Source organism: Benincasa hispida, chromosome 8 (genome assembly GCF_027475165.1).
Source record: "Benincasa hispida cultivar pf3 chromosome 8, pf3_genome.v1.1, whole genome shotgun sequence".
Taxonomy (NCBI): Eukaryota; Viridiplantae; Streptophyta; class Magnoliopsida; order Cucurbitales; family Cucurbitaceae; genus Benincasa; species Benincasa hispida.
The window spans coordinates 64,797,027-64,812,555 of record NC_143485.1 but is presented as its reverse complement, the minus strand read 5'-3'; positions in this window follow the sequence as shown (position 1 = coordinate 64,812,555).

The window sequence follows — 15,529 nt, the reverse complement described above, 5'->3', positions numbered from 1 at the left end:
ATTGAGTCACAAGTACCAGAGATTTGTCGATCTGGTCGAATAACAATACTACCAGGTTGGCGATCTGAGTATATTATGGAGAGCAATGTTGTATATTGTCTTCTGTCGGGGATGGAGAGCCTTTAACTCTTAAGGAGGCAATCAAAAGTTCAGATTATGCTCAGTGGATGACAACAATGTAGGAAGAAATAGAAGCTTTTCATAAGAACAAAACTTGGGAACTTATAACGGTACCACAAGGGAGAAAGCCCATTGGTAACAAGTGGATGTATAAGATCAAGCACAACAATGATGACCAAGTGGAGCGGTATCATGCAAGATTGGTGGTAAAGGGATACGTTGAGAAAGAAGGTATTGACTTCAATGAGATATTTTCTCTAGTAGTTTGACTTACTACTATTAGAATAGTCTTGGCAATGTGTGCTACATTTGACTTACACTTAGAGCAGTTAGATGTTAAAATTGTGTTTCTCCATGGAGATCTCGAAGAAGAAATCTATATGCTCCAACTAGAAGGTTTTGAAGTAAAAGGAAAAAAGAACTTGGTTTCTAGGTTAAACAAATCTCTATATGGTCTCAAGCGCCTAGGTGTTGATACAAGAGATTTGATTCCTTCATTATGAGCCTTGGATACAACAGACTTAATGTAGACCCTTGTGCATATTTTAAGAGGTTTGGAGAAAAAGACTTCATTGTCTTGCTATTATATGTTGACGACATGCTGATAGCAGGCCCTAACAAAGATTGTATTGAATAATTAAAGGCTCGGTTGGCTAGGAAATTTGAAATGAAGGACTTGGGACCAGCAAACAAGATTCTAGGGATGCAAATTCACCGAGACAGAAATAATATGAAGATTAGGCTATCACAGAAAAATTATCTAAAAAAGGTCTTGCGACGCTTCAATATGAAAGATTGTAAGCCAATTTCTACCTCTCTTCCTGTTAATTTCAAGATATCTTCTAGTATGAACCCTAGCAATGAAGTAGAGATGATGGAGATGTCTCGAGTACCGTATGCATCAGTAGTGGAAAGTTTAATGCTTGCTATGATTTGTACCAGACCAGACATTGCACATGCAATAGGAGTTGTTAGTTGGTATATGGGGAATCCTGGTCGAGAGCATTGGAATGTTGTTAAAAGAATTCTTAAATATATTAAAGGGTCCATAGATGTTGTTTTGTGTTATAGAGGATCTGACTTTACTGTTAGAGGATATGTTGACTCAGATTATGCAGGTGATATTGATAAAAGCAAATCCACCACCAAATATGTGTTCACTCTTGCTAGCTGAGCTGTAAGCTGGGTTTCCAAACTGTAGTCAACTGACTACATCAACAACATGCGCAGAATATGTTGTAGCTACACAAGCTAGTAAAGTAGCGGTATGGTTAAAAATTTTGTTGGGTGAGTTCGGACATGAACATGAGAAAATTTCTCTGTTTTGTGACACTCAGAGCGCCTTGTATCTTGCAAAGAATCCAACTTTCCATGCCAAGTCCAAACATATTTGAGGGTAGTACCACTTCGTTTGTGAAAAAGTGGAGGAAGGAATAGTGGATATGCATAAAATTCATACAAAAGAAAACCTGGAAGATTACTTGACAAAGGCAGTCATTATTGACAAGTTCAATTGGTGTCGATCCTCGAATGGCCTAACAGAAACATAAACAATATGAAGATGGCAAGGTAGAAAGAATGGTGTGGAGATGTGATTGATTACCAATCAAATCTCCAAGTGGAAGATTGTTGGATAATTATAAAGATTTTTTAAGAAGCTTATTAAGAAGTTTCTTGGAGACAATTTTGGGTCATTGGATCTTACATGTTGTACAAGATCAATTTATGACCATTAGATCTTTCACATCTCTCTAGGACAATTGGAACCATTAGATCATTCACATCTATCAAGAACAATTTGGAGCCATTAGATTTGCTTGACGACCAAGTTTCTTTGGGCCATAAAAAAAGTTATGTAACTCCTATTTTCATATAGTGAAATTCTTCTATCGTGGTTTTTACCCTAATTTGTTTAGTGGTTTTTCACGTAAAATTATTGTATATTATTCTCTCCTTTCTTCCTCTTTATTATTATTATTCTCAATCTACTTTAGTTGTGATTTTACTCTAGTAGATCACAATCTATTTTTTCTATTTTCTCTACATAATTGTCAGTCTCTTGGTCATAATTATATCATCTGTTATTTCCTTTGTTTCCAGAATGAGCTTCAGTTTGCGGAGATTGAATACATGCAGAAAAGGGTATCCACTTTTCTTCTTTAATTAATTAATTCTTCTACTCATTTTCATTTCAAACTTTCTTCGATTTTGTTTTAAAATGCTCATTAATCTAAAATTAAAAATTAAACTAATATTAATTAAATTATATTAAAAAAAATTGATAATTATTTTAAGATAAAATGCTAAAAGTATTCAAGTGTAATAAAATATCACTATCTATCGGCGGATGATAGACCGAAGAGATCTATTAGAATTTCGTGTAATATCACAAATATATAGTGACGACTCATGTTCTAGTGACATTTTGTTGTATACAGATATATAAGGGTTTATAGTGACGATCCGCATTCTAATGACATTTTGCTATATACATATATATGGACATTTTTCAATATTCATAAATAAGTTAGGAAAAATTTCTAGTCGAAGTATGGAACTCTTCAATACCTCTTCTACCCAATGACATGTGTCACTATTATGACTCACCTCCATTTTACATAATTATTCCATCTTTTTTCTTTCGATTTTTTTTTTTACAATAGTGTTGTTTTAATATTTATTGACAAAAATGGGGATGGTTTGAAACTATTGACAAAAATATGGTTGTGAAATCGTGGACGAGGTCCACGAGTTTTGAGTCAGCACATAAATTGTGTATCCCGTTCATGATTTAAGGCTAAATCGTGTACCCCGTTCATGATTTAAAGCTAAATCGTGTACCTCGTCCACGATTTAAGGCCAGCTACGAATTAAGACTTTTTTTTTCCACATTTTCTCCCAACTTCTGTCTTCTTCTTATAATTTTTTTCTTTATCTCATGTTCTTAAACTAACAAAATAATATAAACATGAGAGAAAAAAGAAGACAGCTAACAAACTCGTGGCTGGTCTTAATTCGTTACATTATTCTTAAAAATTACATTATTCTTAAACTTACCCATTTTCTTTCTCTCATGTTTACATTATTTTGTGATAATAACTTTCTCTCTCATGTTTAATCTATATTGTTTTCCTTTTATAACACTTTCTCTCATCTTTAATTTATATCCGGTATATTCTTAATTTTGATTTATTTCATTTTCTCATACATTTTCCTTTATTTAAATAAGTTTGTATTACTAAAATTGAGATTTTAAAGTTTGAGGAAAAAATAGAATAGATTTAAATTTTCAATGACTAAAATAGATTTAGTTTTGAAAATTTAAAGAGTAATATGAATATGAATTCTTTTGTTAAATTTTAAATTGGGCTCTGTGAGGCAAAATTTCAATTTACTCGTGAATTTTTTTAATATAAAAAAGATACTTCAATTTGTTTATAGTATACAAATTAGGAGAGGTCATATATACGCTCTCCAATTTAACGCATACTCATGAATTAAATTTTAAATTTTAGTTTTTTTTAATAGTTTGAGCATAGTTTGAATCTTATTATAAGATTTAGGATGGTTTGTTTTGCGAGCATCTTAAATTTCCATGAAGTGTGCATCTGTATTATCGTGTTTATTTTACGATATTGTGAGATGCCCGACATCTGAAGTATGTCCTCGAATGGATGATATCTAGAGTGTTTTTTATGCAAACATGAATTTTTCAAATCTTCGAGTTGAAAGCATCCTCATTTTACTTTTTTTCCTTCTTTTTTATTATATATATATATTCATTTGTATTATATAATTAAACTAAATATTGTAACTATAACAACTAACATTTTCATTTTACGTACATACTTATAAAAAGATAAATTGAGAATTTAGAGTGATATTTTTCTTTTTAAAAGATTACAATGAAGATTCAAAACATCAGATTTTCTGAGTTGAAAATATAATACTTTAACTAATTAAGTTACATTATAGCTAATTTAGCTTGTGTTAAGTTGCTGAAGAATCCTTTTACTTTTAATTTAGTGTGAAAGATTATAAATATCAGATATATTTGTAATAAATACAGGAAATTGAACTGCACAATACCAACCAGCTGATACGAGTAAAGGTATGGACGTCTCTTCACCTGCCTCTCTCTACAAAAATAACACATTAATTTATTATTATTATTATTATTATTATTATTTTCTTCTTTTAAGATTAATTTTAATTAAAAGAAAAGTCTTCTAATCTGGGAAATTTGTACGGATGACCCATTTTTTGAGTCCAAAATGTCAGATGACCCATTTTTAAAAAATAATGTCAATTGACTCTCTGCTGACATCATCGCCATACCGAATTACGTAAATTACCCTCACAAGTGCCTCACCTTATAAGTCTCGCTCTCGTCTGGATAAACACTCTCGCTCTTACTTGAAATTCTCTGGTTTGATGGGATTACTCGTCAATGTACGAATGATTTGACAATTTTCACGACTGAAGCCTTAAATCAATAATACCTAAACACAATATAATGGTGATTTCTTTAAACTCTAAACTTCATTTCAATGGTGATTACTCCTCTGGTTTTCGATGGTGTTTTACTGAACGGAGATTTTTCAAACAGGAATTTCCAAGAAGAGGCTTTTTCATAATGGAACAGATTTTTCAAAACGGTGTTTCATTATTTTGAGTCTGTTTCATTATTTTTGCTGTGTTATTTCTGGAAAAGTAGTATTACGAAATTTTGTATTGGGAGAAAGAGAGTGAGAGTTAGCACGAGAGTGAAAGAGAGCAAGAGTAAGAGAGAGAGAGCGAGATTAAGAGAGAGAGCGAGATTAAGAGAAAGCGAGATTAAGAGAGAGAGAGCGAGATTGAGAGAGAGAGAGCAAGATTAAGAGAGAGAGAGATTAAGAGAAAGAGCGAGAGTACACTTCAATTGCTTGTACAACTTAATGATGTTCTCTTACTTTGTAGGATGACAGAAAAGTGTCTACTTATTCGATATGGAGGTGACTGGGATGAGAATGAAAGTTCGTATATTGGGAGAGAGTTGACAAGAATCATTGTGCCTGTTACATTGAAGTATGAAAAACTTAAATCTCACATTTACAGAGTTACAAATGTCAGCTCTTCAGAGTTTGATCTTATAATGAAAGTTAAATATAAGCTTGAATATGAAGCCCTCCACAATACATTAAAGAATGATGATGATGTTCGTTTCCTTCTTTTTCGAGAAGAGCTTAGTAGACTTCAGTTATCTATAACACTAAAATCAAATCAGGACGAAAATATTAGAATGGAGTTTGGAAATGTGAGTTATGATGATACGACTGTGGACAGATAATATGAGAAATCATATCAATTTCATTAGGAAGAGGATGATATTCCATTGTCTACCAACACTGTACCTTCAACATTATCACTAGACAACGACTGTACTAACCCAGCAAGATTGAAATCAGAATTGGGCAGTACTTTAGTTGTTGATAATGAGAGATCATCTAGACATGATTATATGGATTGTGGTCCTTCAGTGGATGTTAATGAGCAATCAACAGGATTGAATGAAATGGATCATGATCATATAGATGTGTGTTGTTCTGCAGCAGCTTCAATGATTCCACCATCTATGTCTTTAAGTCATAGGAGGGAGTTGATTATGCATGGTACCTCTTCATTTGGGACAGAGGACGTTGAAGTTGGTCAACTATTTTTGAGTAAAAAGGACCTGAAAATGTGATTATCTATTTTGTCCATCAACAAAAATTTTGAATTTAGGGTCAGAAAGTCAACCAAATCTTTGTTCACTGTCAAATGTATTGGGGAGACTTGTAAGTGGAGCCTTCGTGTAGTGAAAATGGAAGGGTCTGATATATTCAAGATCCCAAAGTACTGGAGTTCGCACACACATTCCATCGAAATTCTGAATCATGACCATAGACAAGCAACTGCTACGGTTATTGGTCAATTGATTAAAGATAAGTTTACAGGAATAGGATGTATTTATAAACCTTATCATATCGTTGAGGATATGAGGAGAGATTATGGCGTGAACATAAGTTATGATAAAGCGTGGCGTGCAAGGGAAGTTGCATATGGTCTCACTAGAGATACTCTAAAATACTCATACTCCATATTACATGCTTATGGGGAAGCGTTAAAAATAGAGAATCTGGGTACAGTGTTTGAGATCAAACTTGAAGATGAGGTGCATTTCAAGTATATGTTTATGGCATTAGGGCCTTGTATTAGAGGTTTCGCAAGTTGTTAGCCTGTGATAATTGTTGTGGGTCGCACTTGAAAGGAATGTACAAAGGGACCATGTTGGTTACGGTTTCTATGGACGGAAACAATCAATTATACCCACTAGCGTATGCAATAGTGGACAATGAAACCGATCGATCATGGAAATAGTTTATGTCGAACTTGAAATGTAGTATCAAAGAACTTGATAATCTGGTGTTTATGTCTGATCGGATGATATCTATTAGCAATGCTATTCATGCATTTTCCCACAGCATTTCATGGATTGTGCACGTGACACATAGAACAGAATCTTATTACAAACTTTAAGGATAGTACGTTTGTTGGGATATTTAGAGATTCAGCAAGGAATTTCGCATGACAGAGTTCTAGACAAAATGGGACAAACTCCGTAGTTTTTTAGACAGTTCTATCACAAAATATCTAGAAGATATAGGTTTACAAAGCTGAGCACGGGTTTACCAAATAGAACAAAGATATGACAACATGACGTTTAACAGTGCAGAGTGTTTCAATTCGTTAACTAAAGAGTATCGATTATTGCCCATAGTATGCTTGATTGAACATGTTAGAGGAATGCTCCAATCATGGTTCGATGAACGGAGGAATTACTGGGCATCTCGAACAACATTGCACTCTGACTATTGTGAAACCCGATTGGCAAGTGAGGTCGATAAGGGAAGACGATATCGGGTTGAGCCTATTGATTGTTATCGGGTCCATGTGCAAGATAATTGATTGGACGGTATTGTGAATCTTCATACGAAGGAATGCACGTGTAAGGAATTCGACTCACTTGGTATCCCATGTTCACATGCAATTGTTGCAGCAAAGGAATGAAATATACCCATTCAGAGTTTTTGCAATTTATTTTATACATGGACTTTCTAATGACTGCGTTGCGAAGCCTATAAATCCACTTGGGCACATATCTGAATGGAAGAGAGCTCCTGGATATGTAGAAAAGACTATCTTTCCTCCAAAGTTTGTGGCACAAGTTGGGCGATGGAGAGTGAGAAGAATACCATCTAGAGGATAATTTTGCAGACAAATGAAATGTGGTCAGTGTAGGAATTATGGGCATAACCGCCAAAATTGTAGCGAACCGCTCACAATTGTGCGACGTACTGAAAATGCCAAAAACTGTGACTCAAATACCTCTAATCTAGTTTAGTTTATAACTAACTTTATCTTATAACGGTCTGTTGGTATGTATTATAAATACCATTGATCAGGCCCCTAAGAAGGGTTTCTCATACTTTCTCCTTTTTTTTTGTAAACAAAAACAAGTTGTAAGCAATCTTTATTTTTCTGTAAACAAAAAATAATAACAAGCTGGAGTATGAGTATTTTTTATGTAAAAGAAAGTGAATCTTTTTGCAAATCACGAAAACACAATCATGTTATCAAATCATATCGATTTTTTAGTATCGAGTTGAATCGCGTATCAATTTTCTTCTATCGAATAGCATCGAGTCAGAAGTTTTTCATCGAGTATCGAGTAGAAACTTATCGAGTATCGAATATCTAGCATTGAGGATTTAACAGAGCATTACACAGCCTTCACAATCTCTCTCTCTCAAAATCGCGCTCTCTCTCAATCTTGCTCTTTCTCAAAATCTCGCTCCCTCTCAAAGTCTCGCTCTCTTTCAAAATCTCGCTCTCTCTCAAAATTTCCCTCTCTCAATGTTTGAACTTTGATATAATGTTTTATATACCATTGATATAATGAAAAGAGTAATAGCTCAATTATACATGTTTTGATAAAATGTATAATACTAAACTTTGATCTTTGAACTTTGATAAAATTGTTTTATACATGTTTACATATATAAAAAATACATGTTTTTACATACATAAAAAATACATATTTTATACACATAAAAAATATGGAGTGTTTGCCCACAATTGACATGCTAACTGCATCATATATTCACTCATTTTCTCCTGAGTGCTTACAGACAGATCAGCACCAGTCACCAAATGTTCTAGTAATTTTATTGCAAAGATGCCACAATCAACGACCCGTGTTATATGTCGGCGTTCATAGGTCGTGAGATTTTTCAATGGGATGTGGATAGGTCTGGCTCTGAACGATCCACGTCACAGTAGTGAAGTAGGGATGGTATTGTGACAATCAATAGCTTCAGCCAAGTCCCCAGCTTCTTCATTGGTGTGTATGACAGAAGTGAAACGAACACGAATATATGGCCTCTGTTAATGTCCATTGCAAGAACCATCCAGTGCTCACTGATATTCATTGCCATATACACGAAATCCACATCTACCCATTTGACATCAAATTTACCATTGATGTAGTCCTTGTACGTGTCTTCATCCTCCCATACTAGGGTAGCCTCCAGTCACGTCTTATTTATTATTCATTTAAATACCCCACCACAAGCATTAAGGTGACTCTGCCAAATAAAATGAGAAGTTAAGTAACAAAATATACCATAGTAAAATGACTCTGCACAATAAAATGTATCAAAATTATCGTTACACCAATTGGCAAGACAGTGAACTTGTGCATGCACATGTTAGGTCGGGTATAAAATTTTTCTTTCATAAAATGAAATAAAGTATGTATGGTCTGCACAAAAAATTACTATTTCAGTCAAAGTACAAGATATCCAACTGTAAAGAAGTCAAGACTAGGAAACTTACATCGCACTCGACCCACGAACACGGTTCAATCAATTCCTTGAAAAATTGCTTGGCAAATGATTTAAAGGAATTCTCTTGAACCTCATTATCAGTATTTCGTCTGAGATCCAGCCCATCATTTCTATAAAGATATTATGTAGAAAGTCATGTGCTACGTTGTCCCGACAATCGTTCTAGATAGTGAAGTAGGCACACCTGGGAGAGGATACTTAACCATAATTTTCTTTTTTACTTGAGTTGGAAGTGTATATTTATCAACACATTTCCTCTTAAGTGTAGTTCTTCGAGATTCCACATAAACAGATAACAAAAAATTACTCATCAAGAAATATAAAAATATAAACAAAGATTACTTATCAATAAATTACTCACCAATGTAACTCCTTTTGTGGTTGTAACAATACCAGAAGTGTTAGCCTCTGAGATGTCAGACATGCCGACCTCTGTATGTGGCATGGTGAGTAAGTCAAACATGTCGGCCTCTGTATGTGGGACATCGACCTTTATAGGTTGGACCTGGGTTGGTGATGTTGTGGTATCGGGCTCTAAAGGGGGGATAGAAGTAGGTGAAGTAGTGGTATTTTGAGGCTCTACAAAGGGGATGGGAGTATTAGAGACAATCGCATTAGTGGTATCGAGATCCCCAGATGGGATGACCTTGGGATGGGTGACCTTGTCGTCTCCTCATTCAGCATGGAACCCTTCAATTAGTAAACTAAAATGATGAGTTCATGAACACGTGAAAACTAAACACGTAAAGTCATAAAATGATAGTAAATGCAAACCTTGCACATAAACTGCAACAGTGACATGATGGCCGACAATTGTTCTTTCATATATGTTTTCCTTGATATTAGATATATGACTATCTAAACTCGATATACTACCATCCAACATCGATAGTGAGCTATCAATAATCCATATGTACGAATAAATAGAATTGTCGGGATTGGCTCCCTCCCTGTAGGCAGTGCACTCAGGATACTCTTCATCCATAGATCACTCTCTATGGGAGTCCACAAGATGGACATCAGGTGGGTTCAACTCATCCTCATCATGTACGTCCCCCACCACATCATGGAACATATCATCACTAGGTGTGTATGCCCCTCCCTCCACCCTTCCACATTCAGCATCCTCGTGCTCAAAATGCTCATGTTCATCCTTTCCCTCCACTCTTCCACATTCATCATTGTTACCTCCACGATGATCATCACTGTCGCTTTTAGAACTAACCCTACTACTCGACCAACTGCCACTTTCAGCATTATCATCATTGGCACCTAGATCGAATATATGTCATCTATCTACTAGGGTATCTCAAAACTCTCTTTCAGCGTCTGTCATGACAAGACCCTCTTTAACCTTTCTCTGCATCAACAACCCAGTAAACTGGTTAGTGTCAATTTAACAACCAAACAAACATATTATGCATAGAGTAAATACACATTGTTAGACTCGAATATGTCTCTCTTGAGTACTTTGAAGGACACTAAGTGAGAGCATGACCATCGTAATATGCGAGGCAAACCCACCTTACTCCTTCGCTCTGCAATGTTCCCAGCTATCGACAATATCCTACTCATTGGGAATGACATAGGTTTACTGCCTTCAGTTAAGAACTGGCTAGTGACCTAATTCCAAATGAAATATTTAGGAGAGGCTCAGTTTGTTCTTGGGATTCAGATATTTAAGGATCGAAAGAACAAAGTACTAGCACTGTCTCATACATCGTACATTGACAAAATGTTGATCAAGTACTCGATGCAGAACTCCAAAAGGGGCCTATTACCTTTTCGACATGGAATTACATTGTCTAAGGAGTAGTGTCCTAAGACACCTCAAGAGGTTGAAGAAATAGGATGGGTCCCCTATGCATCTGGCGTTGGTAGTTTGATGTATGCAATGTTATGTACTAGACCTAACATCTGCTACACTGTGAGGATAGTCAGTAGATATTAATCTAATCCAGGACAGAGTCACTGGAATATCGTCAAGAACATCCTCAAGTATCTTCGGAGAACGAAGGACTACATGCTTGTGTATGGATCTAAGGATTTGATCTTTATTGGATACACGGACTCTGATTTTCAGACTGATAAGGATTCTCAGAAATCCATTTTAGGATCAGTGTTCACTCTTAACGGACGACTGTAGTCTGGCAAAGCACTAAGTAGGGGTGCATTGCTGACTCCACCATGGAGGCCGAGTATGTAGCGATTTGTGAAGCTGCTAAGAAGGCCCTTTGGCTCAGGAAGTTCTTGACTGATTTAGAAGTTGTTCCAGACATGTCTAGGCACATCACCCTTTATTGTGATAATAGTAGTGTTGTGGCGAATTCTAGGGAGCCTAGGAGTCACAAGCGTGATAAGCATATAGAGCGAAAATACCATCTCATCCGCGAGATTGTGCATCGAAGGGAGATGATAGTCATGAAGATAGCTTCGAAGCACAACGTTTCTGATCCGTTTACGAAGGCTCTCATGGCTACAGTTTTTTAGGGTTACCTATAGAGCATGGGTCTACGGGACTAACCGCAGCTGGACTAGGACAAGTGGGAGATTTTGTACTGGGTCTTTGTGCCCTAGTTTATTGTTTTGTACTTGTCTTTATCTTGTACACCCCACTAGCTTTAGGACAAATGGGAGAATGTTGGGGTTGATGTCCTAAATCTTGTAGGATCCTGTAGTTTTTAAACACGTGTATGAACAAACATTTGTGATGTAATAATATGAGATATTTTCTTCATTATTGTCTATGAAATATGAGACATTTTAGTTGCATTAACCACAAACCAATAAACTAAGATCCTTGGTTATCGTTGTAACTTAAGCATGTATGTGGAGACATACAAGTGGATCATGCCTTAAGTGATAACTTAAATGGTCTGCAGTATATGGATAAATGAGGGAAACTTTATCCTTGTGACACTACGGATACAACCTACTTTGTAGATGTTACAAGTGTTGTAAAGTGCTACAAATGATCTGATCCTGGTCATTCATGTGAAAACATGTGAATGGGGGTATCCTATACAAAAGAGTTTGTATAAGACCGGAACACGAAATGTTTAGTCTCATTATATAACCCCGTTTATGATAAAGACTTTCATTTCACTAGGATGACCATAGATAACAGGACCTTAATCCTGAGTGAATTGGGAACTTCTGCCTATGAGGGCGGTCCTTTGATTTGCATGGTTGTGAGTGGCCAGATAAACCTATCACTTTAGGGATTCATCTAATTGGGGAGCTGAAAACTCAGCTACACAAGACAGAATTCACTCCTTCCCGAAGCAGGGGTAAGTAGATAGATTGCCTCTTTAAGGGCTGATTCTGCGGCTTGAACAATGTGGCGCCACACCTTCTCATGTCCCAAGAAGTGCTCACTCATAGTAGGACTATGATGTATTGTTCATTAGAGGATTCAATGGTACTTAAGGAGTTAGATGTAACTATAAGGGCAAAACGGTAAACTGGTCCACCTATACTTACGAGCGATTTGTGAAGGGTCATTGTACAGGGTTGGTTATATCCAATAGACACAAAAATATATCTGTAGTGCGAAGAGTGCAGTTGTCGATCTTTAGTGGAGTGCCCGGTAGTTAACAGATGGTGGATATCGTGATTAAAAAGTTTAGTCAGTTATTCACGTATCGTTGGAGCTTCAAGCTACAGGTCCATAAGGTCCCCTTGGTAGCTCAATGGATTCAAGTTGAGAATCAGTTTTTAGGTTAGTTTGAAATGTTCAAATTAACAAGAGGGAATTTGATTATATATGATATCATTAAATTGTTTCAATTATATGTGATATAATTGATTTGATGTATTAGATACATTAATTGGAGGAATTAATATAAATATGATTTATATTAGATGTCATAAAGGAGAAAAGAACTATGGTTTATATATTACATATGATGTGATATTAAAATTATAGGTTATAAATATAATATGATAAATTAGTTATTATATTTATTTATAATAAAACAATTATGAGATAATTGTTTAGTTGGTTTTTATTTTCTCCTTTAACCGTATGAGTGGGAAGTTATTGTCAGTTTTAATAACTGGAGAATAAAAGTGAAAATAGTTTTTATTTTTCATAATCGCAAGACATTTGATCTAAGAGCCATATAATAGCCTTTGAGAGAGTGAACGCTCAAGTATCAAGCAACGAGTTTACTAGACGATTGTTCCTCATTACCTAATGATCAAGTACCAAGTCTATACGATAGACATTCTAATTCTCCCACTTACGTGATCGTCTAACTCGATCGTATAGTACCTTCTTCCCTCTATCAAATTCACACAAAACCCACACCTCTTGGATTCTCACACCGAGAATACCAAAAAAACTGAGTGGTAGTGTCAAGTGTTGTTGTTAGAGGGTCGAGGATTGAGTCTTACTCGATTGGGTTCGAGGATCTGACAGTTGGTGAGTTGCACTAGTTGTTCATTGCGTTCGTGCTCGTGATCAAGTTTGCTGGGGTGCGTGACTGGTGTAGATTAAGGGAATACACGAAGAAGAGTTCTTCAAAGGTATGTCACTCTAGTTGGTTTTAAGTTTAAAGCATGCTATAATTTACTCTATGATGCATAACTATTCTTGTATGTTTGTAAATGTTTTGTTTTTTCACAATGGGTTTGGAACGATCTTGCTTCCGCTCAACGGTTCTCTTGAATAAGAGTTTCTTCATGATATTCATAATATATAAGCCAAAATGAGCATTAGCTTAATGGTAATTTGATATGTAATTCTTCTTTTAAGGTTAGAAGTGTAAATTGGCAATTACTACTTGTTGTACTAAAAAAAAGATATTCATAATATATAATATAATACTGATATACTGATATCATGGATGGAATATATCTATAAGGGGTTGTTTGGTTTATTATGGATGTTTGGAAATAAAATATGCATGGGAATAGGATGCCTAGGAATAAAAAATGATTGTTTAGTTGTGCATGGAGAAATGCTATCAGAATTTGATGAACAAAAATTATGTTTGTGTTTAATTTATGAAATTAAGCATGAAAATCTTATACAAATTTAGTAGATTAATTAATTAAACAATAAATATCATTCAATATATTGATAAAAATGAATTAATTAATAATGAATAATAATTTTGATTATAAATATTTAAAAATTGAGTTATGTTTCACTAAAATTAGGGTAATTATTTTAAATGACAAAACTACTTTAAATATTTTCGAATATAGCAAAATGTCATTGTCTATCACACTAATAAACGTGATATTTTGCTATATTTATAAATAAGTTTGACTCATTTTTCTTATATTTGATAATAACCGTTAAAATTAACCGATTAATATATTTAATGAATTTCATGTTAATGGTAATTTAATACTTAATCATTTTTAATTAATTAAGTTCATCATTAGTAAACAATATAAAAATATATTTTAATAAAGTATCTATTTTATAAAAATGTCAAAAAATGAAATAAAAATATGATGTACTAACAAAAAATATTAATAAAGAATACTATTTTTTTTTATGAACGTGATATGTTAATAATGAACAAGTAATTATAAAAAAAATAAAAAATAATAAGTAATCAATTATTATTATTTTTGTTGAAAATTAAATTTTTATTACTAAAAAAACAACAACAAACTAAAAAACATGTGTAAATGAACAGTCGGTCGATTTGTTCGAACCGACCGAGGAAAAATGTGAGTGTACCCTAAGTTGTTCAGCATATTGTTGAATAAGGTTTTCAGAATATTGTTGAGGTGTACATTGGTTGCCTGTTGAGTAAAATTGGGGCATGAAGTAGTTGTTGAGATAGTCATTGCTTCCCAACCCTATTGAATAAATGCATTAAATTTTTATACTAATTAAATTTAAATAATCCTAATTTACTAATTAAATAGACTTAAGATATTGTTAATTAATTAATTAATAATTTAGGTAAATAAGTAATTACATTCATTAAATAATTTTTTTACTGTAAATATAAATCGAGTATATATTTTAATAGAGTGTATTTTATTTATTAAAACAAATATTTATATTAATTTGGCTAAACTAATATTAATTAATTAATTAATTAATTAACTTTATTAAAAAAGAAATTATATATAAAATAAAAAACAGAAGAGGAAGAAAAGAGAAAACCCACATTTTTAAAAGGGAAAAGAAAACATTCATTGAGAGATAAGAGGATGCTTGGTTATTGCTTATTTTCAGACAACGTGTTAATTAAAAACGGTAAAACAAGCATGAATTTCTTAGTCTATGTCGATTCCAATCTAGAAAATTCTCAGACCAATAGACTCCTAATATGTTTAATATAAACTAATGGATATACATGTTATTTTAGCAAAATATTTTATCACTTGCCACCATCTATTTAGGCCTGGTTTACTATTGTGGCAAAACATTCCTACACGATCATAACTTCTTAAAACCAGAAATGAGAAAGACACATAAATTATCAAAATAACTTCGTCTTTTTCGATCC